Source organism: Pan troglodytes, chromosome Y (assembly GCF_028858775.2).
Source record: "Pan troglodytes isolate AG18354 chromosome Y, NHGRI_mPanTro3-v2.0_pri, whole genome shotgun sequence".
Lineage (NCBI taxonomy): Eukaryota > Metazoa > Chordata > Mammalia > Primates > Hominidae > Pan > Pan troglodytes.
In genome coordinates this window covers 35644964-35671342 of record NC_072422.2, presented here as the reverse complement: position 1 = coordinate 35671342, position 26379 = coordinate 35644964, and the positions used below count along the sequence as shown (strand labels likewise).

Genomic DNA, 26379 nt, shown 5'->3' with positions numbered 1-26379 from the left:
TCAACCTTGCCAAAAGCAGGCAGAACGCAGCAGGAAGTGACTCCCTCCTGATCCTTTGCCCTGAGGGGCAGACACCCACCCGTAGGAAGCTGCATTCCTGGGGTCTGTGGTCATGTCACCGTCAGCAACGTGGTACGCGGGCTGGACAAGAGAGGCAATTTACGGCTCTTTTGTGCTGAATATCGGAAAAGCCGATCATTCAATTATCTCAGCGTTACCTTTCACTGGCATTATTTCATTCCTTGAAATGGCTTTTCATTCCAATTATAGGTTTTCATGGACAAATTGTTGGATAATGTAATAATATTTGCCTCTTGCCGTCCTCTGAGGGCGATGATGAATGTTTAATAAGACACCAAAGTTGCAAAACCATTATGCACTTCTCAAAAGAGAGATGCCATATAAATGAATAATAAGAATAAATTATGCAACTGTATTGGGTAGAAAAAAAATCAATTGCTGTGTTCTTCTAGTGGCCAGCGATCTACTTTATATGCTGGATTTTAGAGTTAATTAATTAAGTTACGTCCTGTATTAAAAAAACAAACGTGTCAGCTTTTTTACATTTTTTGCTTTTCCTGCCCTAATAGCGTGACGGTTCTATGGGGCGGGGTCCCCTACATCCTGATTGAAATGAACCATTTCCCGGTGAAGCTCCGAGTTTCTACTGGAGGGAAAATGGTGACTGTCTCAAGAATTAGCCTGGGAGACCCTGAAGAGCTTCAGAATATGCCACCAAAAAAAAAAAAAAAAAAAATATATATATATATATATATATATATATATATAGTAGGGGCCGGGTGGGGTGGGTCATGGCTGTAATCCCAGCACTTTGGGAGGCCGAGGCTGGTGGATCAGGAGGTCAGGAGTTCAAGACCAGCCTGGCCAAGATGGTGAAACCCTGTCTCTACTAAAAATACCAGAAAATTAACCAGGCGGCAGGCATCTGTAATCCCAGCTACTCGGGAGGCTGAGGGAGAGGATTGCTTGAACCTGGGAGGTGGAGGTTGCAGTGAGCCGAGATCGCGCCATTGCACTCCAGCCTGGGTGACAGAGCGAGACTCTGTCTCAAAAAAAGAAAAAAAAAAAAGCAACAGCTACGGAGGCTAAAAGGTCCCCTCCTTCTGTGTTTAACTGGGAATGTCAGCAACCTTTACACATGATTTGTTTTCTGTGAGGTTGATCAGGAAATGGAAGCCACCTCATCCATGGAACTTACTGCAAAACTCTAATACTCAACATAGGAAGAGCTTGGAGCCGATGGTCTGTTGGGAACTAGGTCATTACTCCCCTTGTTTCCTCTAACCTTATCCAATTTTCCCGGTTATTCCAAGCTCAGAGAAGGAGGGACCTTCGGAAATGATGCTACAACTTAGTGACTTCCCTCTAGTCATAGAAAACTGTTGTTTTTGTTTTTTGGGTTTTTTTGCAAGACACGGTCTCACTCCGCTGCCCAGGCTGGAGCACAGTGGTGCAATCATGGCTCATTGGAACCTCGAACTCCTGGGCTCAAGTGATCCTCCCACCTCAGCCTCCAGAGTAGCTGGGACTACAGGTGCGCACCACCATGCCTCGCAATTTTTTTGTTTTAATATTTTTTTTTTTTTTAGAGACAGTCTTGCCTTGTCACTGAAGCTGGTTTTGAACTCCTGGGCTCAAGTGATCTGCCTGCCTCAGCCTCCCAAAGTGTTGGGATTACAGGCATGAACCACCACTCGGGCTATAAAACCAATTTTGAAAAGAGGAGTTGTGTGAACAACCAGCGGTTGAATTACCTGCCAAAGACAACCTTTTGCTTCTCTTTACCTGGGGGTGGCCCTGGGGTCCAATCTCAGCCAACGGAACGGAAGGTAAATATACAAGAGGAGGTGTGGCTAGCACGGCCCCTCCACCTCTACTCCGCTCCTGTCTCTGAGTGTGGCTGTGATGCCCGGATCAGCAGCAGCCTCCTTGCAACCTTGAGGCCACGTGGTGGTGAACAGAAAGGACCTCAGTTACTTGTGGTGTAACTTGAGGCTGCCATCTGCAGACTTGAATATGAGCACGGTACTTCCTTTCCCTGCAAGACCTGTGAGTCAGGTGCCTCGTGTTTTATTTTTTACAAGAGTTGTGTTTCTTTCCAAAGATGATTTTGGATTAGAGAGAAAGAGAGAGAGAGAGAGAGAGAGAGAGACAGTAGCGTGTCTCGGTCAGATTTTTACAAAATATCACTACTGAAGATATCAACGTAGAGATGAGCAAGCGTCCAAGTCCTGTTCATATATTTTGGCCAACTTTCTTTTTTTCAGTTTTTGTTTGTGTGTTTGTTTTATTATACTTTAAGTTCTGGGGTACGTGTGCAGAACGTGCAGGTTTGTTACGTAGGTATACACGTGCCATGGTGGTTTGCTGCACCCATCAACCCGTCATCTACATTAGGTATTTGTCCTAATGCTCTCCCTCCCCTATCCCCCCACCCCCCAACAGGCCCTGGTGTGTGATGTTCCCCTCCCTGTGTCCATGTGTTCTCATTGTTCGACTCCCACTTATGAGTGAGAACATGCGGTGTTTGGTTTTCTGTTTCTGTGTTAGTTTGCTGAGAATGATGGTTTCCAGCTTCATCCATGTCCCCATGAAGGACATGAACTCATCCTTTTTCATGGCTGCATAGTATTCCATGGTGTCTATGTGCCACATTTTCTTTCTCCAGTCTATTATTGATGGACATTTGGGTTGGTTCCAAATCTTTGCTGTTGTGAATAGTGCCGCAATAAACATACGTGTGCATGTGTCTTTACAGTAGAATGATTTATACTCCTTTGGGTATATACCCAGTGATGGGATTGCTGGGTCAAATGGTATTTCTGGTTCTAGATCCTTGAGGAATTGCCACACTCTCTTCCACAATGGTTGAACTAGTTTGTACTCAACAGTGTAAAAGCGTTCCTGTATCTCCAGAGCCTCGCCAGCATCTGTTGTTTCCTGACTTTTTAATGATTGCCATTCTAACTGGTGTGAGATGGTATCTCACTGTGGTTTTGATTTGCATTTCTCTGATGACCAGTGATGATGAGCTTTTTTTTCACATGTTTGGCCAACTTTTTGATATGTTTAGATAGTAGGACCAAGGTATCTTCTTTTTATTATTATTATTTGAGATGGAGTCTCGCTCTGTTGCCCAGGCTGGAGTTTAATGGCACAATCTCAGCTCACTGCAACCTCCGCCTCCTGGGTTGAAGCAATTCTCCTGCCTCAGCCCACCGAGTAGCTGGGATTACAGGCATGCACCACCACACCCGGCTAATTTTGTATTTTTAGTAGAGATAGTGTTTTACCATGACCCTTTTCTTTCCATCAACAGCATTCTTCCTTCTCAAAGTGGATTCTTTTCTAATTCTATAATTAACACATTTTATTTATGCAAAAAAAAAGAATAAAAAGGAAAGAGACACTGGACATAATCAGACAGAATAACCTCAGTCGCCTCTTTCAAAGATAAACAGTGTCCCATGTATGTGCTTGCTCTTTTTTTTTTGGAGATGGAATCTCGCTCTGTCACCCAGGCTGGAGTGCAGTGGCGTGACGAGGCTCACTGCAAGCTCCACCTCCCGGGTTCACGCCTTTCTCCTGCCTCAGCCTCCCGAGTAGCTGGGACTACAGGCGCCCGCCACCACGCCCGGCTAAGTTTTTTGATTTTTTTAGTAGAGACGGGGTTTCACCGTGTTAGCCAGTATAGTCTCCATCTCCTGACCTCGTGATCCGCCCGCCTCGGCCTCCCAAAGTGCTGGGATGACAGACGTGAGCCACTGCGCCCGGCAAAGGGGTATAAATCTTTTTCAAGTCTAAATAATCTGCTTGCCTGTCTCATAACCCAGGAACGTTTCCCCAAGGACCTGGGAGCCACCTCTTTTGAAATGAGATCATGAAGGAGGAAAACGCCCCTAGCTCCAGTGTCTGGGGACGAGAAGGGTGTAAGTTGTCACCTGACTCGAGATTGCAAAAGCCAGCTAAGGCAATGGGCTGTACACACTTACCTCTAGCGAAGGGTGAGATTGCTTCATGCCATTGCAACCTGTTTAGTGAATTGCTTGTGATAGCCTTGGCATTCTGGTTTGATGTTGGTTGCATAATAAAATCATTCTCTTTTCTCTTTTACCTCCGTGGCGAGGTCCCCGGGGTTGGCAGATTTTGCTTTTAATGATATTTCTTCAACGCCGTCTCCACCAAGACCTTCAAATGCTTCCAGAGGCAGAGGGCCCTTGAGGTTTCTCGGAGGCTTGAACGGAAATTCTCTACAAAGACCTTGCAAAGCCCTACCCAAGGCAGGGAAGATGAAATATCTGTTAATATGATTGTCATGACAATGTTTTCAGAGATTCCTTCCTTTTGGCAGGATATTTACAGTATCTCAGTGTTCAGATTCCAACGAACGCTGTTTCTATCTGTGTCTTAATAAGCCCAGTTGCGCAGAAGGACGTGGCACCCAGAGAGTGCTTGGTAAACGTTGGGTTTTTTGACCGTCCTTGGCATTTGATCTTTGACAGGCAAGCGGGTGTGCAGATAGGTGGTGTCCACGGGGCGGCCAGCTCAGCAGTGATGCTTGTCCAGTGCTCAGCTGTGGCCTGAATGTCTGTGTTACCCAAATTCCTGTGTTGAAATTGTCTCCCCATCCTTAGTTCAACCATTGTGGAAGACAGTGTGGTGATTCCTCAAGGATCTAGAACCAGAAATATCATTTGACCCAGCAATTTCATTACTGGGTATATACCCAAAGGATTATAAATCATTCTACTATGAAGACACATGCGCACGTATGTTTATTGTGCCACTGTTCACAATAGCAAAGACTTGGAACCAACCCAAATGCGCATCAATGACAGACTGGATAAAGAAAATGTGGCACATAGACACCATGGAATACTACGCAGCCATCAAAAAGGATGAGTTCATGTCCTTTGCAGGGACATGGATGAAGCTGGAAACCATCATTCTCAGCAAAGTCACACAGGAACAGAAAACCAAACACCACATGTTCTCATTCATAAGTGGCAGTTGAATGATGAGAACACACGGACACAGGGAGGGGAACATCACACAGCAGGGCCTGTCAGGGGGTTGGGGGAAGGGGAGGGAGAGCATTAGGAGAAACACCTAATGTAGATGACGGGTTGAGGGGTGCAGCAAACCACCATGGCAGGTGTACACCTATGTAACCAACCTGGACGCTCTGCACATGTATCCCAGAACTTAAAGTATAATGGAAAAAAAAAAGGAAAGAAATCCTCTCTCCAAAGTTGATGATATTGGGAGGTGGGGTCTTCAGGAGGTGAGGAGGTAATAGGGTTGGAGCCTCCTGGCTGGGATGAGTGCCCTTATAAAAGGGTCGCCGGGGAGGCCCCTTCCACCACGTGAGGACGCAGAGAGAAGGTGCTGTCTATGAACCAGGAGGCCTTTCCATAGACACACAACCCACCACACCTGGATGTTTGTCTTCCAGCCTCCAGAGCTGTGAGCAGTAAATGTCTGCTGTTTGTAAGTCAGCCCCTGTGTTTTGTTCTGTGATAGCGGCAGCCTCAGCCGGCAGGGGTAAGAGAGATAAGAGACCAGCTGTGGCCCCTCTCCCTGCAGCCCCTTTCCCTGTGGGAGCGAGAGCCCCTTCCCTCTCCCTGCATCCCCTTTCCCTGTGGGACTGAGAGCCCCTTCCCTCTCCCTGCAGCCCCTTTCCCTGTGGGACTCAGAGCTCCTTCCCTCTCCCTGCAGCCCCTTTCCCTGTGGGAGTGAGAGCCGCTTCCCTCTCCCTGAAGCCCCTTTCCCTGTGGGAGCGAGAGCCGCTTCCCTCTCCCTGCAGCCCCTTTCCCTGTGGGACTGAGAGCTCCTTCCCTCTCCCTGCAGCCCCTTTCCCTGTGGGACTCAGAGCTCCTTCCCTCTCCCTGCAGCCCCTTTCCCTGTGGGACTCAGAGCTCCTTCCCTCTCCCTGCAGCCCCTTTCCCTGTGGGACTGAGAGCTCCTTCCCTCTCCCTGCAGCCCCTTTCCCTGTGGGACTGAGAGCTCCTTCCCTCTCCCTGCAGCCCCTTTCCCTGTGGGACTGAGAGCCCCTTCCCTCTCCCTGCAGCCCCTTTCCCTGTGGGACTGAGAGCTCCTTCCCTCTCCCTGCAGCCCCTTTCCCTGTGGGAGGGAGAGCTCCTTCCCTCTCCCTGCAGCCCCTTTTCCTGTGGGACTGAGACCTGCTTCCCTCTCCCTGCAGCCCCTTTCCCTGTGGGAGCGAGAGCTCCTTCCCTCTCCCTGCAGCCCCTTTCCCTGTGGGACTGAGAGCTGCTTCCCTCTCCCTGCAGCCCCTTTCCCTGTGGGAGCGAGAGCTCCTTCCCTCTCCCTGCAGCCCCTTTCCCTGTGGGACTGAGAGCTCCTTCCCTCTCCCTGCAGCCCCTTTCCCTGTGGGACTAAGAGCTCCTTCCCTCTCCCTGCAGCCCCTTTCCCTGTGGGACGGAGAGCTGCTTCCCTCTCCCTGCAGCCCCTTTCCCTGTGGGACTGAGAGCTGCTTCCCTCTCCCTGCAGCCCCTTTCCCTGTGGGACTGAGAGCTGCTTCCCTCTCCCTGCAGCCCCTTTCCCTGTGGGACTCAGAGCTCCTTCCCTCTCCCTGCAGCCCCTTTCCCTGTGGGAGGGAGAGCTCCTTCCCTCTCCCTGCAGCCCCTTTCCCTGTGGGACTGAGAGCTGCTTCCCTCTCCCTGCAGCCCCTTTCCCTGTGGGACTCAGAGCTCCTTCCCTCTCCCTGCAGCCCCTTTCCCTGTGGGACTCACAGCTCCTTCCCTCTCCCTGCAGCCCCTTTCCCTGTGGGACTCAGAGCTCCTTCCCTCTCCCTGCAGCCCCTTTCCCTGTGGGACTGAGAGCCCCTTCCCTCTCCCTGCAGCCCCTTTCCCTGTGGGAGCGAGAGCTCCTTCCCTCTCCCTGCAGCCCCTTTCCCTGTGGGACTCAGAGCTCCTTCCCTCTCCCTGCAGCCCCTTTCCCTGTGGGGCTCAGAGCTCCTTCCCTCTCCCTGCAGCCCCTTTCCCTGTGGGACTGAGAGCTCCTTCCCTCTCCCTGCAGCCCCTTTCCCTGTGGGACTGAGAGCTCCTTCCCTCTCCCTGCAGTCCCTTTCCCTGTGGGACTCAGAGCTCCTTCCCTCTCCCTGCAGCCCCTTTCCCTGTGGGAGCGAGAGCTCCTTCCCTCTCCCTGCAGCCCCTTTCCCTGTGGGACTGAGAGCTCCTTCCCTCTCCCTGCAGTCCCTTTCCCTGTGGGACTCAGAGCTCCTTCCCTCTCCCTGCAGCCCCTTTCCCTGTGGGAGCGAGAGCTCCTTCCCTCTCCCTGCAGCCCCTTTCCCTGTGGGACTGAGAGCTGCTTCCCTCTCCCTGCAGCCCCTTTCCCTGTGGGAGCGAGAGCCCCTTCCCTATCCCTGCAGCCCCTTTCCCTGTGGGACTGAGAGCCGCTTCCCTCTCCCTGCAGCCGCTTTCCCTGTGGGACTGAGAGCTCCTTCCCTCTCCCTGCAGCCCCTTTCCCTGTGGGACTGAGAGCTGCTTCCCTCTCCCTGCAGCCCCTTTCCCTGTGGGAGCGAGAGCCCCTTCCCTCTCCCTGCAGCCCCTTTCCCTGTGGGAGGGAGAGCCCCTTCCCTCTCCCTGCAGCCCCTTTCCCTGTGGGACTGAGAGCCGCTTCCTTTCCCTGCAGCCCCTTTCCCTGTGGGAGGGAGAGCACCTTCCCTCTCCCTGCAGCCCCTTTCCCTGTGGGACTGAGAGCTCCTTCCCTCTCCCTGCAGCCCCTTTCCCTGTGGGACTGAGAGCTCCTTCCCTCTCCCTGCAGCCCCTTTCCCTGTGGGACTGAGAGCTGCTTCCCTCTCCCTGCAGCCCCTTTCCCTGTGGGAGCGAGAGCTCCTTCCCTCTCCCTGCAGCCCCTTTCCCTGTGGGAGGGAGAGCCCCTTCCCTCTCCCTGCAGCCCCTTTCCCTGTGGGACTGAGAGCTCCTTCCCTCTCCCTGCAGCCCCTTTCCCTGTGGGACTCAGAGCTCCTTCCCTCTCCCTGCAGCCCCTTTCCCTGTGGGACTGAGAGCTCCTTCCCTCTCCCTGCAGCCCCTTTCCCTGTGGGAGCGAGAGCTCCTTCCCTCTCCCTGCAGCCCCTTTCCCTGTGGGACTGAGAGCTCCTTCCCTCTCCCTGCAGCCCCTTTCCCTGTGGGAGCGAGAGATCCTTCCCTCTCCCTGCAGCCCCTTTCCCTGTGGGACTGAGAGCCCCTTCCCTCTCCCTGCAGCCCCTTTCCCTGTGGGACTGAGAGCTCCTTCCCTCTCCCTGCAGCCCCTTTCCCTGTGGGACTGAGAGCTCCTTCCCTCTCCCTGCAGCCCCTTTCCCTGTGGGACTGAGAGCTGCTTCCCTCTCCCTGCAGCCCCTTTCCCTGTGGGACTCAGAGCTCCTTCCCTCTCCCTGCAGCCCCTTTCCCTGTGGGACTCAGAGCTCCTTCCCTCTCCCTGCAGCCCCTTTCCCTGTGGGACTGAGAGCTCCTTCCCTCTCCCTGCAGCCCCTTTCCCTGTGGGAGCGAGAGCTCCTTCCCTCTCCCTGCAGCCCCTTTCCCTGTGGGAGCGAGAGCTGCTTCCCTCTCCCTGCAGCCGCTTTCCCTGTGGGACTCAGAGCTCCTTCCCTCTCACTGCAGCCCCTTTCCCTGTGGGAGGGAGAGCTCCTTCCCTCTCCCTGCAGCCGCTTTCCCTGTGGGACTCAGAGCTCCTTCCCTCTCCCTGCAGCCCCTTTCCCTGTGGGAGGGAGAGCTCCTTCCCTCTCCCTGCAGCCCCTTTCCCTGTGGGACTCAGAGCTCCTTCCCTCTCCCTGCAGCCCCTTTCCCTGTGGGACTGAGAGCTGCTTCCCTCTCCCTGCAGCCCCTTTCCCTGTGGGACTGAGAGCTCCTTCCCTCTCCCTGCAGCCGCTTTCCCTGTGGGACTCAGAGCTCCTTCCCTCTCCCTGCAGCCCGTTTCCCTGTGGGAGCGAGAGCTCCTTCCCTCTCCCTGCAGCCCCTTTCCCTGTGGGACTGAGAGCTCCTTCCCTCTCCCTGCAGCCCCTTTCCCTGTGGGACTGAGAGCTCCTTCCCTCTCCCTGCAGCCGCTTTCCCTGTGGGACTCAGAGCTCCTTCCCTCTCCCTGCAGCCCCTTTCCCTGTGGGAGCGAGAGCTCCTTCCCTCTCCCTGCAGCCGCTTTCCCTGTGGGACTCAGAGCTCCTTCCCTCTCCCTGCAGCCCCTTTCCCTGTGGGAGCGAGAGCTCCTTCCCTCTCCCTGCAGCCCCTTTCCCTGTGGGACTGAGAGCTGCTTCCCTCTCCCTGCAGCCCCTTTCCCTGTGGGACTCAGAGCTCCTTCCCTCTCCCTGCAGCCCCTTTCCCTGTGGGACTGAGAGCTGCTTCCCTCTCCCTGCAGCCCCTTTCCCTGTGGGACTGAGAGCTGCTTCCCTCTCCCTGCAGCCCCTTTCCCTGTGGGACTCAGAGCTCCTTCCCTCTCCCTGCAGCCCCTTTCCCTGTGGGACTGAGAGCTGCTTCCCTCTCCCTGCAGCCCCTTTCCCTGTGGGACTGAGAGCTCCTTCCCTCTCCCTGCAGCCCCTTTCCCTGTGGGACTCAGAGCTCCTTCCCTCTCCCTGCAGCCCCTTTCCCTGTGGGAGGGAGAGCTCCTTCCCTCTCCCTGCAGCCCCTTTCCCTGTGGGACTCAGAGCTCCTTCCCTCTCCCTGCAGCCCCTTTCCCTGTGGGACTCACAGCTCCTTCCCTCTCCCTGCAGCCCCTTTCCCTGTGGGACTCAGAGCTCCTTCCCTCTCCCTGCAGCCCCTTTCCCTGTGGGACTGAGAGCTGCTTCCCTCTCCCTGCAGCCCCTTTCCCTGTGGGACTCAGAGCTCCTTCCCTCTCCCTGCAGCCCCTTTCCCTGTGGGACTGAGAGCTCCTTCCCTCTCCCTGCAGCCCCTTTCCCTGTGGGAGCGAGAGCTGCTTCCCTCTCCCTGCAGCCCCTTTCCCTGTGGGAGCGAGAGCTCCTTCCCTCTCCCTGCAGCCGCTTTCCCTGTGGGACTCAGAGCTCCTTCCCTCTCGCTGCAGCCCCTTTCCCTGTGGGAGGGAGAGCTCCTTCCCTCTCCCTGCAGACCCTTTCCCTGTGGGACTGAGAGCTCCTTCCCTCTCCCTGCAGCCCCTTTCCCTGTGGGAGCGAGAGCTGCTTCCCTCTCCCTGCAGCCGCTTTCCCTGTGGGACTCAGAGCTCCTTCCCTCTCCCTGCAGCCCCTTTCCCTGTGGGAGGGAGAGCTCCTTCCCTCTCCCTGCAGCCCCTTTCCCTGTGGGACTCAGAGCTCCTTCCCTCTCCCTGCAGCCCCTTTCCCTGTGGTACTGAGAGCTGCTTCCCTCTCCCTGCAGCCCCTTTCCCTGTGGGACTGAGAGCTGCTTCCCTCTCCCTGCAGCCCCTTTCCCTGTGGGACTGAGAGCTCCTTCCCTCTCCCTGCAGCCCCTTTCCCTGTGGGAGCGAGAGCTGCTTGCCTCTCCCTGCAGCCGCTTTCCCTGTGGGACTCAGAGCTCCTTCCCTCTCCCTGCAGCCCCTTTCCCTGTGGGAGGGAGAGCTCCTTCCCTCTCCCTGCAGCCGCTTTCCCTGTGGGACTCAGAGCTCCTTCCCTCTCCCTGCAGCCCGTTTCCCTGTGGGAGCGAGAGCTCCTTCCCTCTCCCTGCAGCCCCTTTCCCTGTGGGAGGGAGAGCTCCTTCCCTCTCCCTGCAGCCCCTTTCCCTGTGGGACTGAGAGCTCCTTCCCTCTCCCTGCAGCCCCTTTCCCTGTGGGAGCCAGAGCTGCTTCCCTCTCCCTGCAGCCGCTTTCCCTGTGGGACTCAGAGCTCCTTCCCTCTCCCTGCAGCCCCTTTCCCTGTGGGAGCGAGAGCTCCTTCCCTCTCCCTGCAGCCCCTTTCCCTGTGGGAGCGAGAGCTGCTTCCCTCTCCCTGCAGCCGCTTTCCCTGTGGGACTCAGAGCTCCTTCCCTCTCACTGCAGCCCCTTTCCCTGTGGGAGGGAGAGCTCCTTCCCTCTCCCTGCAGCCGCTTTCCCTGTGGGACTCAGAGCTCCTTCCCTCTCCCTGCAGCCCCTTTCCCTGTGGGACTGAGAGCCGCTTCCTTTCCCTGCAGCCCCTTTCCCTGTGGGAGGGAGAGCACCTTCCCTCTCCCTGCAGCCCCTTTCCCTGTGGGACTGAGAGCTCCTTCCCTCTCCCTGCAGCCCCTTTCCCTGTGGGACTCAGAGCTCCTTCCCTCTCCCTGCAGCCCCTTTCCCTGTGGGACTGAGAGCTGCTTCCCTCTCCCTGCAGCCCCTTTCCCTGTGGGACTGAGAGCTCCTTCCCTCTCCCTGCAGCCGCTTTCCCTGTGGGACTCAGAGCTCCTTCCCTCTCCCTGCAGCCCGTTTCCCTGTGGGAGCGAGAGCTCCTTCCCTCTCCCTGCAGCCCCTTTCCCTGTGGGACTGAGAGCTCCTTCCCTCTCCCTGCAGCCCCTTTCCCTGTGGGACTGAGAGCTCCTTCCCTCTCCCTGCAGCCGCTTTCCCTGTGGGACTCAGAGCTCCTTCCCTCTCCCTGCAGCCCCTTTCCCTGTGGGAGCGATAGCTCCTTCCCTCTCCCTGCAGCCGCTTTCCCTGTGGGACTCAGAGCTCCTTCCCTCTCCCTGCAGCCCCTTTCCCTGTGGGAGCGAGAGCTCCTTCCCTCTCCCTGCAGCCCCTTTCCCTGTGGGACTGAGAGCTGCTTCCCTCTCCCTGCAGCCCCTTTCCCTGTGGGACTCAGAGCTCCTTCCCTCTCCCTGCAGCCCCTTTCCCTGTGGGACTGAGAGCTGCTTCCCTCTCCCTGCAGCCCCTTTCCCTGTGGGACTGAGAGCTGCTTCCCTCTCCCTGCAGCCCCTTTCCCTGTGGGACTCAGAGCTCCTTCCCTCTCCCTGCAGCCCCTTTCCCTGTGGGACTGAGAGCTGCTTCCCTCTCCCTGCAGCCCCTTTCCCTGTGGGACTGAGAGCTCCTTCCCTCTCCCTGCAGCCCCTTTCCCTGTGGGACTCAGAGCTCCTTCCCTCTCCCTGCAGCCCCTTTCCCTGTGGGAGGGAGAGCTCCTTCCCTCTCCCTGCAGCCCCTTTCCCTGTGGGACTCAGAGCTCCTTCCCTCTCCCTGCAGCCCCTTTCCCTGTGGGACTCACAGCTCCTTCCCTCTCCCTGCAGCCCCTTTCCCTGTGGGACTCAGAGCTCCTTCCCTCTCCCTGCAGCCCCTTTCCCTGTGGGACTGAGAGCTGCTTCCCTCTCCCTGCAGCCCCTTTCCCTGTGGGACTCAGAGCTCCTTCCCTCTCCCTGCAGCCCCTTTCCCTGTGGGACTGAGAGCTCCTTCCCTCTCCCTGCAGCCCCTTTCCCTGTGGGAGCGAGAGCTGCTTCCCTCTCCCTGCAGCCCCTTTCCCTGTGGGAGCGAGAGCTCCTTCCCTCTCCCTGCAGCCGCTTTCCCTGTGGGACTCAGAGCTCCTTCCCTCTCGCTGCAGCCCCTTTCCCTGTGGGAGGGAGAGCTCCTTCCCTCTCCCTGCAGACCCTTTCCCTGTGGGACTGAGAGCTCCTTCCCTCTCCCTGCAGCCCCTTTCCCTGTGGGAGCGAGAGCTGCTTCCCTCTCCCTGCAGCCGCTTTCCCTGTGGGACTCAGAGCTCCTTCCCTCTCCCTGCAGCCCCTTTCCCTGTGGGAGGGAGAGCTCCTTCCCTCTCCCTGCAGCCCCTTTCCCTGTGGGACTCAGAGCTCCTTCCCTCTCCCTGCAGCCCCTTTCCCTGTGGGACTGAGAGCTGCTTCCCTCTCCCTGCAGCCCCTTTCCCTGTGGGACTGAGAGCTGCTTCCCTCTCCCTGCAGCCCCTTTCCCTGTGGGACTGAGAGCTCCTTCCCTCTCCCTGCAGCCCCTTTCCCTGTGGGAGCGAGAGCTGCTTGCCTCTCCCTGCAGCCGCTTTCCCTGTGGGACTCAGAGCTCCTTCCCTCTCCCTGCAGCCCCTTTCCCTGTGGGAGGGAGAGCTCCTTCCCTCTCCCTGCAGCCGCTTTCCCTGTGGGACTCAGAGCTCCTTCCCTCTCCCTGCAGCCCGTTTCCCTGTGGGAGCGAGAGCTCCTTCCCTCTCCCTGCAGCCCCTTTCCCTGTGGGAGGGAGAGCTCCTTCCCTCTCCCTGCAGCCCCTTTCCCTGTGGGACTGAGAGCTCCTTCCCTCTCCCTGCAGCCCCTTTCCCTGTGGGAGCCAGAGCTGCTTCCCTCTCCCTGCAGCCGCTTTCCCTGTGGGACTCAGAGCTCCTTCCCTCTCCCTGCAGCCCCTTTCCCTGTGGGACTCAGAGCTCCTTCCCTCTCCCTGCAGCCCCTTTCCCTGTGGGACTGAGAGCTCCTTCCCTCTCCCTGCAGCCCCTTTCCCTGTGGGAGGGAGAGCTCCTTCCCTCTCCCTGCAGCCCCTTTCCCTGTGGGACTGAGAGCTCCTTCCCTCTCCCTGCAGCCCCTTTCCCTGTGGGACTCAGAGCTCCTTCCCTCTCCCTGCAGCCCCTTTCCCTGTGGGACTGAGAGCTCCTTCCCTCTCCCTGCAGCCCCTTTCCCTGTGGGAGTGAGAGCTCCTTCCCTCTCCCTGCAGCCGCTTTCCCTGTGGGACTCAGAGCTCCTTCCCTCTCGCTGCAGCCCCTTTCCCTGTGGGAGGGAGAGCTCCTTCCCTCTCCCTGCAGCCCCTTTCCCTGTGGGACTGAGAGCTCCTTCCCTCTCCCTGCAGCCCCTTTCCCTGTGGGAGCGAGAGCTGCTTCCCTCTCCCTGCAGCCGCTTTCTCTGTGGGACTCAGAGCTCCTTCCCTCTCCCTGCAGCCCCTTTCCCTGTGGGACTCAGAGCTCCTTCCCTCTCCCTGCAGCCCCTTTCCCTGTGGGACTGAGAGCTCCTTCCCTCTCCCTGCAGCCCCTTTCCCTGTGGGAGGGAGAGCTCCTTCCCTCTCCCTGCAGCCCCTTTCCCTGTGGGACTGAGAGCTCCTTCCCTCTCCCTGCAGCCCCTTTCCCTGTGGGACTGAGAGCTCCTTCCCTCTCCCTGCAGCCGCTTTCCCTGTGGGACTCAGAGCTCCTTCCCTCTCCCTGCAGCCGCTTTCCCTGTGGGACTCAGAGCTCCTTCCCTCTCCCTGCAGCCCCTTTCCCTGTGGGACTCAGAGCTCCTTCCCTCTCCCTGCAGCGGCTTTCCCTGTGGGACTCAGAGCTCCTTCCCTCTCCCTGCAGCCCCTTTCCCTGTGGGACTCAGAGCTCCTTCCCTCTCCCTGCAGCCCCTTTCCCTGTGGGACTCAGAGCTCCTTCCCTCTCCCTGCAGCCCCTTTCCCTGTGGGAGCGAGAGCTCCTTCCCTCTCCCTGCAGCCGCTTTCCCTGTGGGACTCAGAGCTCCTTCCCTCTCCCTGCAGCCCCTTTCCCTGTGGGAGGGAGAGCTCCTTCCCTCTCCCTGCAGCCCCTTTCCCTGTGGGACTCAGAGCTCCTTCCCTCTCCCTGCAGCCCCTTTCCCTGTGGGAGCGAGAGCTCCTTCCCTCTCCCTGCAGCCCCTTTCCCTGTGGGACTGAGAGCTCCTTCCCTCTCCCTGCAGCCCCTTTCCCTGTGGGACTGAGAGCTCCTTCCCTCTCCCTGCAGCCCCTTTCCCTGTGGGACTGAGAGCTCCTTCCCTCTCCCTGCAGCCCCTTTCCCTGTGGGACTCAGAGCTCCTTCCCTCTCCCTGCAGCCCCTTTCCCTGTGGGACTGAGAGCTGCTTCCCTCTCCCTGCAGCCCCTTTCCCTGTGGGACTCAGAGCTCCTTCCCTCTCCCTGCAGCCCCTTTCCCTGTGGGACTGAGAGCTGCTTCCCTCTCCCTGCAGCCCCTTTCCCTGTGGGACTGAGAGCTCCTTCCCTCTCCCTGCAGCCCCTTTCCCTGTGGGACTCAGAGCTCCTTCCCTCTCCCTGCAGCCCCTTTCCCTGTGGGAGGGAGAGCTCCTTCCCTCTCCCTGCAGCCCCTTTCCCTGTGGGACTCAGAGCTCCTTCCCTCTCCCTGCAGCCCCTTTCCCTGTGGGACTGAGAGCTCCTTCCCTCTCCCTGCAGCCCCTTTCCCTGTGGGACTCAGAGCTCCTTCCCTCTCCCTGCAGCCGCTTTCCCTGTGGGACTGAGAGCTGCTTCCCTCTCCCTGCAGCCCCTTTCCCTGTGGGAGCGAGAGCTCCTTCCCTCTCCCTGCAGCCCCTTTCCCTGTGGGAGCGAGAGCTCCTTCCCTCTCCCTGCAGCCCCTTTCCCTGTGGGACTCAGAGCTCCTTCCCTCTCCCTGCAGCCCCTTTCCCTGTGGGACTCAGAGCTCCTTCCCTCTCCCTGCAGCCCCTTTCCCTGTGGGAGCGAGAGCCGCTTCCCTCTCCCTGCAGCCCCTTTCCCTGTGGGACTGAGAGCCCCTTCCCTCTCCCTGCAGCCCCTTTCCCTGTGGGACTCAGAGCTCCTTCCCTCTCCCTGCAGCCCCTTTCCCTGTGGGACTCAGAGCTCCTTCCCTCTCCCTGCAGCCCCTTTCCCTGTGGGAGCGAGAGCTCCTTCCCTCTCCCTGCAGCCCCTTTCCCTGTGGGAGGGAGAGCTCCTTCCCTCTCCCTGCAGCCCCTTTCCCTGTGGGACTCAGAGCTGCTTCCCTCTCCCTGCAGCCCCTTTCCCTGTGGGAGCGAGAGCTGCTTCCCTCTCCCTGCAGCCCCTTTCCCTGTGGGAGCGAGAGCTCCTTCCCTCTCCCTGCAGCCCCTTTCCCTGTGGGACTGAGAGCTCCTTCCCTCTCCCTGCAGCCCCTTTCCCTTTGGGACTCAGAGCTCCTTCCCTCTCCCTGCAGCCCCTTTCCCTGTGGGACTGAGAGCTCCTTCCCTCTCCCTGCAGCCGCTTTCCCTGTGGGAGCGAGAGCTCCTTCCCTCTCCCTGCAGCCGCTTTCCCTGTGGGACTCAGAGCTCCTTCCCTCTCCCTGCAGCCCCTTTCCCTGTGGGAGCGAGAGCCGCTTCCCTCTCCCTGCAGCCCCTTTCCCTGTGGGACTGAGAGCCCCTTCCCTCTCCCTGCAGCCCCTTTCCCTGTGGGACTCAGAGCTCCTTCCCTCTCCCTGCAGCCCCTTTCCCTGTGGGACTGAGAGCTGCTTCCCTCTCCCTGCAGCCCCTTTCCCTGTGGGAGCGAGAGCTGCTTCCCTCTCCCTGCAGCCCCTTTCCCTGTGGGACTCAGAGCTGCTTCCCTCTCCCTGCAGCCCCTTTCCCTGTGGGACTGAGAGCTCCTTCCCTCTCCCTGCAGCCCCTTTCCCTGTGGGACTGAGAGCTGCTTCCCTCTCCCTGCAGCCCCTTTCCCTGTGGGACTCAGAGCTCCTTCCCTCTCCCTGCAGCCCCTTTCCCTGTGGCACTGAGAGCTCCTTCCCTCTCCCTGCAGCCCCTTTCCCTGTGGGACTGAGAGCCCCTTCCCTCTCCCTGCAGCCCCTTTTCCCTGTGGCACTGAGAGCTCCTTCCCTCTCCCTGCAGCCCCTTTCCCTGTGGGAGCGAGAGCCCCTTCCCTCTCCCTGCAGCCCCTTTCCCTGTGGGACTGAGAGCTCCTTCCCTCTCCCTGCAGCCCCTTTCCCTGTGGCACTGAGAGCTCCTTCCCTCTCCCTGCAGCCCCTTTCCCTGTGGGAGCGAGAGCTCCTTCCCTCTCCCTGCAGCCCCTTTCCCTGTGGGACTCAGAGCTCCTTCCCTCTCCCTGCAGCCCCTTTCCCTGTGGGACTCAGAGCTCCTTCCCTCTCCCAGCAGCCCCTTTCCCTGTGGGACTCAGAGCTCCTTCCCTCTCCCTGCAGCCCCTTTCCCTGTGGGAGCGAGAGCTCCTTCCCTCTCCCTGCAGCCCCTTTCCCCGTGGGACTCAGAGCTCCTTCCCTCTCCCTGCAGCCCCTTTCCCTGTGGGAGCGAGAGCTCCTTCCCTCTCCCTGCAGCCCCTTTCCCTGTGGGACTCAGAGCTCCTTCCCTCTCCCTGCAGCCCCTTTCCCTGTGGGAGCGAGAGCTCCTTCCCTCTCCCTGCAGCCCCTTTCCCTGTGGGACTCAGAGCTCCTTCCCTCTCCCTGCAGCCCCTTTCCCTGTGGGACTCAGAGCTCCTTCCCTCTCCCTGCAGCCCCTTTCCCTGTGGGAGCGAGAGCTGCTTCCTCCACTGAAGAGATGAAGGGTCTCCACTCCAGCTTTTAGCAGGGGCAGAGGTTGCAGGTTCTGTGGGGGCTGCAGACTGGACTGTGCCTCTCTCTCTCTCTCTCTCTCTCGTTTTCTCTTCTCTGCATTTTCCCTCGCTTCTCTCTCTTTCTTTCTCTTCTCTCTCTTTTTTCCTCTTTTTTTCTCTCCCTATTTCTCTCTGCCTCTCTTCTCTCTGTTTCATTCCTTTTTTCTCTCTCTGCCTCTCCCTCTCCTCTTCCTCTCCCTGTCTCTCTCCCCTTCTCTGTCTGTATTTCTGCCCCTCTCTTTCTCTCTTCTCTCTGTTTTTTTCCTCTTTTTCTCTCCCCTTCTCTCTTCTCTTCCTCTCCGTCTCCCTCTGTCCCTCCCCTCTCTTTTTTCCTCTCCCTCTCTCTTCTCTCTCTCTCCCCTCTCCTCTTTCCTTTCTCTGTTTCATTCCTCTCTTTTCTCTCTCTCTCCCCTCTCCTCTTTCCTTTCTCTGTTTCATTCCTCTCTTTTCTCTCTCTTCTCTCCCTCTCCCTGCTCCCCCTCCTCTCACTGCATTCCAATCCGTTCCTGGCCGTCCTCTCGCCCTCCTTCGCCACCTCCTCTCCTGGAGGGTCCTACATTCTACTCCTGGCTCTTTTCTTCTCACTCTAGATTCTGCCAGGGACTTCATCTGCACCTATAATCTCATCCACCATCTCAATTCCTACGTCTGTGTTTTCACCCGGGAGCAGGGCTCAGCCAATCTTTTATTATTATTATTTTAAATAAAGGGCTAGATGGTAAGAAAAAATACTGTGCATGTGGGTGCTGGATCTTTGCTGTCCACATGGCCCCTGGTCCGTGAGGTTGCCCCTAAAAGATATTTATACACGATCCCCTCCCGGGATAAGATGCCTGTGAACCCCAAATATCTGAGACAGATCTGCAGCAAGTCAGGAAGTTTCTTTTGCCAGGGTTAAGGAGACAGCGTCCGTCACACCATCTTAGGAGGCTCTGACGACGTGTCCCAAGCTGGTCGGGGCACAGCTTGCTTTCTACATTTTACGGAGACATGAGACGCTCATCAGTATATTCAAGCTGTGTGTTGGTTTGGTTTGGAAAAGCAGGACAACATGAGGCGGGAAGAGGGTTTCCAGATCACAGGTAGGCAAGAGACAAACACTTGTGTTCTGTTGAGTTTCTTTTTTTTTTTTTTTTTCTTTTTTTTTTTTGAGATGAGTCTCACTCTGTCACCTGAAAATGAGAATCTTTTTATTTTTATTTTTATTTTTTTTTTAGATGGAGTCTCGCTCTGTTGCCCAGGCTGGAGTGCAGTGGCACAATCTTGGCTCACTGCAACCTCCGCCTCCCGTGTTCAAGCGATTCTCCTGCCTCAGCCTCCTGAGTAGCTGGGACTACAGACGCCCGCCACCACACCTGGCTATTCTTGGTATTTTTAGTAGAGATCGGGTTTCACCATCTTGGTCAGGCTGGTCTTGAACTCCTGACCTCATGATCCGCCTGCCTCGGCCTCCCAAAGTGCTGGGATGACAGACGTGAGCCACCGTGCCCATCTCACTCTGTCACCCAGGCTGGAGTGCTGTGGTGGGATCTCGGCTCACTGCAACCTCCACCTCCCAGGTTCAAGTGATTCTCCTGCCTCAGCCTCCTGAGTAGCTGGGACTACAGGCGCCCGCCACCACACCTGGCTATTCTTGGTATTTTTAGTAGAGAGGGGGTTTCACCATCTTGGTCAGGCTGGTCTTGAACTCCTGACATCATGATCCGCCCGCCTCGGCCTCCCAAAGTGCTGGGATGACAGGCGTGAGTCACTGCGCCTGGGTCGCTCTGTCACCCAGGCTGGAGTGCAGTGGTGGGATCTCGGCTCACTGCAACCTCCACCTCCCAGGTTCAAGTGATCCTCCTGCCTCAGCCTCCCGAGTAGCTGGGAGTACAGGTGCGTGCCACCACGCCTGGCTAGTTTTTGTATTTTTAGTAGAGAGGGGGTTTCACCATCTTGGTCAGGCTGGTCTCGAACTCCTGACCTCGTGATCCGCCCACCTCAGCCTCCCAAAGTGCTGGGATGACAGGCGTGAGTCACTGCGCCTGGCTCGCTCTGTCACCCAGGCTGGAGTGCAGTGGTGGGATCTCGGCTCACTGCAACCTCCACCTCCCAGGTTCAAGTGATCCTCCTGCCTCAGCCTCCCGAGTAGCTGGGAGTACAGGTGCGTGCCACCACGCCTGGCTAGTTTTTGTATTTTTAGTAGAGAGGGGGTTTCACCATCTTGGTCAGGCTGGTCTCGAACTCCTGACCTCGTGATCCGCCCGCCTCGGCCTCCCAAAGTGCTGGGATGACAGGCGTGAGTCACTGCGCCTGGGTCGCTCTGTCACCCAGGCTGGAGTGCAGTGGTGGGATCTCGGCTCACTGCAACCTCCACCTCCCAGGTTCAAGTGATCCTCCTGCCTCAGCCTCCCGAGTAGCTGGGAGTACAGGTGCGTGCCACCACGCCTGGCTAGTTTTTGTATTTTTAGTAGAGAGGGGGTTTCACCATCTTGGTCAGGCTGGTCTCGAACTCCTGACCTCGTGATCCGCCCGCCTCGGCCTCCCAAAGTGCTGGGATGACAGGCGTGAGCCACCGCGCCCGGCCCTGTTGAGTTTCTAATTAGCCTTTTCAAAGGAGACCATGAGATACGCATTTATCTCAGTGAGTAGAAGGATGTCTTGTCCCTTGTCCACCAGGAATTTCCTTGTGTATAGATTGTGAGGGAAGCCTGTGGCTCTTTTCTCCTGGTAGCTATCTTTTGTTTTAGGAGTAAAATAGGAGGCAGGGTTGCCTGAGACAGTTCCCAGCTTGAATTTTTCCCTTTAAGTCGTGTCCTGTATCAGCCAATGCTGGATTTCAGGTAGGCGGCTGGATTGAAAGATGGATAAATGAATAAGTGGGTGAGTGATTGACATCGGGGACCAGTTGGGGTGGGAGGTAAAGGGGCTTAACCCCCCCCCTCCTCCACCTCAGCCTGTATAATATTATTTTCTTCTTCTAAGGTAACGTGAGTTTCTCTCTTTGGGGTTTATCTCTTTCAAAGTTTTGATGTGTATGTACGCTTTCTCCATCTTGCTGTCTTTGTTCACCTGTAACAATGTATTTTGTTCGATATAAGGTGCTTTGGTGTTTCGTTTTGTTTTGATTCTCCCTTTTCGATTTTTCTGTCTCCGTGGCGGAGTCCCGGGACCTCCCCAGGGACGGGCGAGTCACAATATCTGTGGCCGACCGGCCCATCTGTCTTCCTCTCCTGCGTTTTTCAACGATGGTCCATTATGCAAACGATCCTGGCCAGAGACAAGGAATAATATCAGATAAGGGAGAATTACAATGCCATAAATAGAAGAAGGCTTTTTTTTTTTTGGAATATAAACTTGATCTTTTTAAAAAAATTTTATTATTATCTTTTAAGTTTTAGGGTACATGTGCACAACGTGCAGATTTCTTACATATGTATACATGTGCCATGTGTTTTCTGTAACATGGTAATACTCTCTTAGAGACAGGACCACACTCCCTTTATTTGTTTTTCCCTGGTATGTTATGAGTTTTGTTTCTTTTTTTTTTTTAATTTTACTTTAAGTTCTGGGGTACATGTGCAGAACATGCAGGTTTCTTACACAGGTATACACGTGCCACGGTGGTTGGCTGCACCCATCAACCCGTCATCTACATTAGTAGCTGAGATTACAGGTGCCCGCCACCATGCCAGGCTAATTGTTGTATTTTCAGTGGAGACAGGGTTTCACTATGTTGGCCAGGCTGCTCTTGAACTCACGCCTGTTATCCCAGCACTTTGGGAGGCTGAGGCGGGTGGATCACGAGGTCAGGAGATCGAGACCATCCTGGCTCACACGGTGAAACCCTGTCTCTACTAAAAATACAAAAATTAGCCAGGCGTGGTGGCGGGCACCTGTAGTCCCAGCTACTTGGGAGGCTGAGGCAGGAGAATGGCGTGAACCCGGGAGGTGGAGCTTGCAGTGAGCCGAGATCGCGCCACTGCACTCCAGCCTGGGCGACAGAGTGAGACTCCATCTCAAAAAAAAAAAAAAAAAAAAAAAGATTCTTATTTGCGGGTGACAGAGGGATTCAGAAGGGTCACCTGGCCACTTCTGAACAACAATCCTGAGAAATCTACCCAGTCTGGATGGCTGGCAGCTCAGGAGGGTGAAACTCCAATGGTGTTGGAAAAGCTGAAGAATTTTGTTTTTTTAGGCACAAAGACTGAACTATCTCATGCATTCTTGTAACACCTTGGAAGATGACTTTCCAGCCATGTTCTGTTATTAGAAAATAAATTAGAAAAATTCTTGGTGAGTGTTTCTGCATATTCCAGGCTACACCTCCCTACACCCCCCCGCCCTTTTTTTTTTAAAGCCAGCCTGACTCTGACCTTTGGTAACCTCACATTCTTTGCTCAAAAACATGTGATATGAACACAGATGGCTTTCATGCCAACCTAAGTGGTATCATATGCCTCCCCGAAGCCCCCGGCTCCGGCCAGCCAATTTGCACTTTTTTGCCGCTGAGGAATTGGTACGACCTGCAAACAATTCTGCCTCATCGAAAACAGGACACCTTTTAAACTCTGTGCAAAGTCCTCATATTGGCTTGATGAATAGCTTGGACACGCACCCACACACAGGATGTTTTGACTTGTGGGTTTAGCCTTGGGATCTGCAGGTTTTGATTTCACCTCAGCTGACATGAACCAGAGACGGTGGGCTGAGAAAGGAATCGCTCTTCTGAAAATGAGGCATTTCCAGAGCTCAAAGGGAAGGGAAAAGGAAGTCAGTGTCTTCCCTGGCCCTTTCCTCAGGCCTCCTCCGATATTATGGGACATTTGCGGACCTGGATTTTTCTGGGCAGAATTTATCTCAGTGTGGCTGTGATTGACAATGAGAGTCCAAACACAAATAAGTAGAAATATCTTAAACTTAAAGAACTTAAACAAATTGACAAGAAAAAAAGAAAACAACCCATCAAAAAGTGGGCAAAGGATATGAACAGACACTTCTCAAAAGAAGACATTTATGCAGCCAACAAACTTATAAAAAAAGGCTCACCATCACTGGCCGTCATAGACATGCAAATCAAAACCACAATGAGACACCACCTCACGCCACTTAGAATACGATCAGTAAAAAGTCGGGAAACAACAGATGCTGGAGAGGATGTGGAGAAATAGGAACGCTTTTACACCGTTGGTGGGAGTGTAAATTAGTTCAACCATTGTGGAAGACAGTGTGGTGATTCCTCAAGGATCTAGAACTAGAAATACCATTTGACCCAGCAATCACATTACTGGGTATATACCCAAGGAGTATAAATCATGCTGCTATAAAGACACATGCACACGTATGTTTATTGCGGCACTATTCACAATAGCAAAGACTTGAAACCAACCCAAATGTCCATCAACGATAGACTGGATGAAGAAAATGTGGCACATAGACACCATGGAATACTATGCAGCCATCAAAAAGGATGAGTTCATGTCCTTTGCAGGGACATGGATGAAGCTGGAAACCATCATTGTCAGCAAACTGTCGCAAGGACAGAAAACCAAACACTGCATGTTCTCCTTCATCAGTGGGAGTTGAACAATGAGAACACATGGACACAGGGAGGGGAACATCACACACCAGGGCCTGTTGGGGGGTGGGGGGATAGGGGAGGGAGAGCATTAGGACAAATACCTAATGTAGATGACGGGTTGATGGGTGCAGCAAACCACCATGGCACGTGTATACCCATGTAACAAACCTGCCCGTTCTCCACATGTACCCAGAATGTAAAGTATAATTTAAAAAATAAATAAAAATAAATTTATCAAGGGTCCTTTCTTCTCCAACTGGCAGAGCACCTTCCCTTTCTATTGCATTTTTTTCCTCATCTTTCTGCAAGAATTCTCTCTTCCAGGAACAAGCCCTCTTTGGCAGTGGAGCTCTGGGGCCATTCTTATCCAGAACAGACATGCCTGGGCAACTAGACATAGAGAAATTATGAGTTTTTTATTTTATTTCATGGACTATTTATTTATTTTTTAGAGACAAAGTCTTGCTCTGTTTCTCAGGCTGGAGTGCAGTGGTACAATCAAAGCTCATGGCAGCCTTAACCCCCTGGGCTCAAGGGAATCCTCCTGCCTCAGCCTCCCAAGTAGCTGGGACCACAGGCACCCACCACCACGCCCGGCTAATTTTTTTGTATTTTTAGTAGAGACAGGGTTTCACTGTGTTAGCCAGGATGGTGTCGATCTCCTGACCTCATGATCCGCCCGCCTCGGCCTCCTAAAGTGCTGGGATGACAGGCATCAGCCATCACACCCAGCTCAATTTTTTATTTTGAATGAGAGAGCAAAGTAGGATTGTGAGTGAGGTTCTATTTTGCCGTAAGAGGAAAAGAAAACATACCTCCAGGGATAACCACCCTCATTCCATAGGAGAAAGTCATTTTAGGTCGAGCTTGATGGCTCATACCTGTAATCCCAGCACTTTGGGAGGCTGAGATGAGTGTTCAGGGGTTGGAGACCAGTCTGGGCAACATGGTGAAACCCCATCTCTACTAAAACACAAAACATCAGCCAGGTGTGGTGGTGCATGCCTGTAATCCCAGCTACTCAGGAGGCTGAGGCCTGTGAATTGCTTGAGCCCAGGAGGTGGAGGTTGCAGTGAGCAGAGATCGCACCACTGCACAGCCTGCTTGGCTGTTTTATTCTCTGCAGCTCCTCTGGTCCTGGTGGGTTCATTTCTTTGCTCCCATCTCAGTGAGATCTGGGGAAGGAGCAGGTTGAACACCCGGATCCAAACAGCCAGGCTTAGCAAAAGTCTGTCTTTCTTTTTTTTCCTTCTTTTCTTTCTTTCTTTCTCTCTCTCTCTCTCTCTTTCTTTCCTTCTTCCTTCCTTCCTTCCTTTCTGTTTTCTTTCTCTTTTTTTGGCACAAACACATTTATTTATTTACTTTTAATAATAAATAAACACATTTATTTATTATTTACTTATTTTTGTAAATAAGTAAATAATTATTTTTGAGATGAATCTCGCTCTGTCCCCAGGCTGGAGTGCAGTGGCACGATCTCAGCTCACGGCAACCCCTGTGTCCCGGGTTCAAGCGATTCTCCTGCCTCAGCCTCCCGAGTAGCTGGGATTACAGGCATGCACCACCACGCCTGGCTAACTTCTGTATTTTTAGTAGAGACGGGGTCTCACCATCTTGGTCAGGCTGGTCTCGAACTCCTGATCTCGTGATTCTCCCGCCTTGGCCTCCCAAAGTGCTGGGATTACAGGCGTGAGTCACCATGCCTGGCCACACATTTATTTATTAACCAAAGGGATGATCCTAATTAATCCAACACTTTGAAATAGCTGCATGGAAAATGGTTGTGATAAAGATAATTGAACACAGTAATGAAAAAAAAAAAGAAGCACTATGCAGATTTGCTTCATTGGACTGAGCATGTTTATTCTCGTAGTTAATGCCTGTCCAAAGTGATGATGGGATTTTTATTTATTTTATTTTATTTTATTTATTTATTTTTTTGAGACAGAGTCTCACTCTGTTGCCCAGGCTAGAGTGCAATGGCAGGATCTCGGCTCACTGCAACCTCCACCTCCCAGGTTCAAGCGATTCTCCTGCCTCAGCCTCCCGAGTAGCTGGGACTACAGGCACGCACCAACACGCCCGGCTCATTTTTGTATTTTTAGCAGAGACGGGGTTTCACCATGTCGGTCACGCTGCTCTCAAGCTCCTGATCTCATGATTTGCCCACCTCAGCCTCCCAAAGTGCTGGGATGACAGGCCTGAGCCACCGCACCTGACCATGATGCTGGGATTTTGATTCTACTTGTTCATAGATGTGAGTAGAGGTGACTTTGCTCATCACACAGTCCGACACTAATTTCCCATCTTTTGGTTTTCTTGTTAGTCTGAGTTTTTCTGTCCTCACTTGTGGTTTCTTCAAACTTCTCTCCCAGGGTACAGGAACACTGTCTTCTCAAAGTGCCCTCAGCTTTTCTGGTGAGACTTTTGCCATCACAAGTCACGATACAATCTGGTTCGGCCATTGAGTCCGTTTTTCCCAAAGCGATTCAGACTCCTAGTTCCTTCACGTATTCATCAAAGCGTTTGCTGCCCACCAGGTGCCATCTTCCTTCCAGCTGTTGGATGGGGGCCAGTTCCTTAGAAGGGCAGGTGTTGGCCCTGACCTGAAGGGAGGGTGCAGCCTGGGGCAGGGGAAGGGGTCCATGCTGGGTGCATCCATTGCAGAGATAATATGGGGTGATCATGATTCTTTCCATGAGGGTCACGATGAAGATCATCTTTGTTTTTGTTTTTGTTTTTCTTTTTTTTTTTTGAGACAGAGTTTCGCTCTTGTCGCCCAGGCTGGAGTGCAATGGCACAATCTCAGCTCACTGCAACCTCCGCCTCCCGGGTTCAAGCGATTCTCCTGCTTCAGCCTCCCGAGTAGCTGGGATTGCAGGCGTGCACCACCACGCCCGGCTAATTTTGTATTTTTTTTTTTAGTACAGACGGGGTTTCTCCATGTTGGTCAGGCTGGTCTCGAACTCCTGACCTCAGGTGATCCACCCACCTCGGCCTCCCAAAGTGCTGGGATGACAGGCGTGAGCCACCGTGCCCGGCCGATCATCTTTGTTTTATGCATTTCTGCATTTTCCAGTTTGCGTCCATGATCGTACCTCCATTTAGAATTGGAACATGTCTGTGGAAACCAACCCACAAACACAGACAAAAATGAGGAAGAACTTACGGGATTTGGTAAAGTTTTAACGTACGGGTGCCGTATCACCAGAATGCCACTCTTACATGTGTACCCAAAAGAATTTTTAAAAGGGACTCAAGGCCGGGCGCGGTGGCTCACGCCTGTCATCCCAGCACTTTGGGAGGCCGAGACGGGGGGGATCACGAGGTCAGGAGATCGAGACCAGCCTGACCAACACAGTGAAACCTCGTCTCTACTAAAAATACAAAAAATTAGCCGGGCGCGGTGGTGGGCGCCTGTAGTCCCAGCTACTCGGGAGGCTGAGGCAGGAGAATAGCATGAACCCGGGAGGCAAGGGTTGCAGTGAGCTGAGAGTGTGCCACTGCCCTCCAGCCTGGGCGACAGAGCAAGACTCTGTGTCGAAAAAAAAAAAACCAAAGGAGACTCAAACAAGGACTGTAGGACAGTGTTCGCAGCAGCAAGTTTGACGGTAGCCAAAAGATGGAAAAAAAACCAAGGGTCTGTTGATGGATAAATGCAATGTGGTCCATCC

The 26379-nt window shown here is 54.7% G+C and overlaps 1 pseudogene; it reads right to left on the bottom strand.

The window, feature by feature from the left end:
• On the bottom strand, nt 1–25425 carry LOC112207061 (fatty acid-binding protein 5-like; annotated as a pseudogene).
• Between the last annotated feature and the right edge of the window lie 954 nt (nt 25426–26379).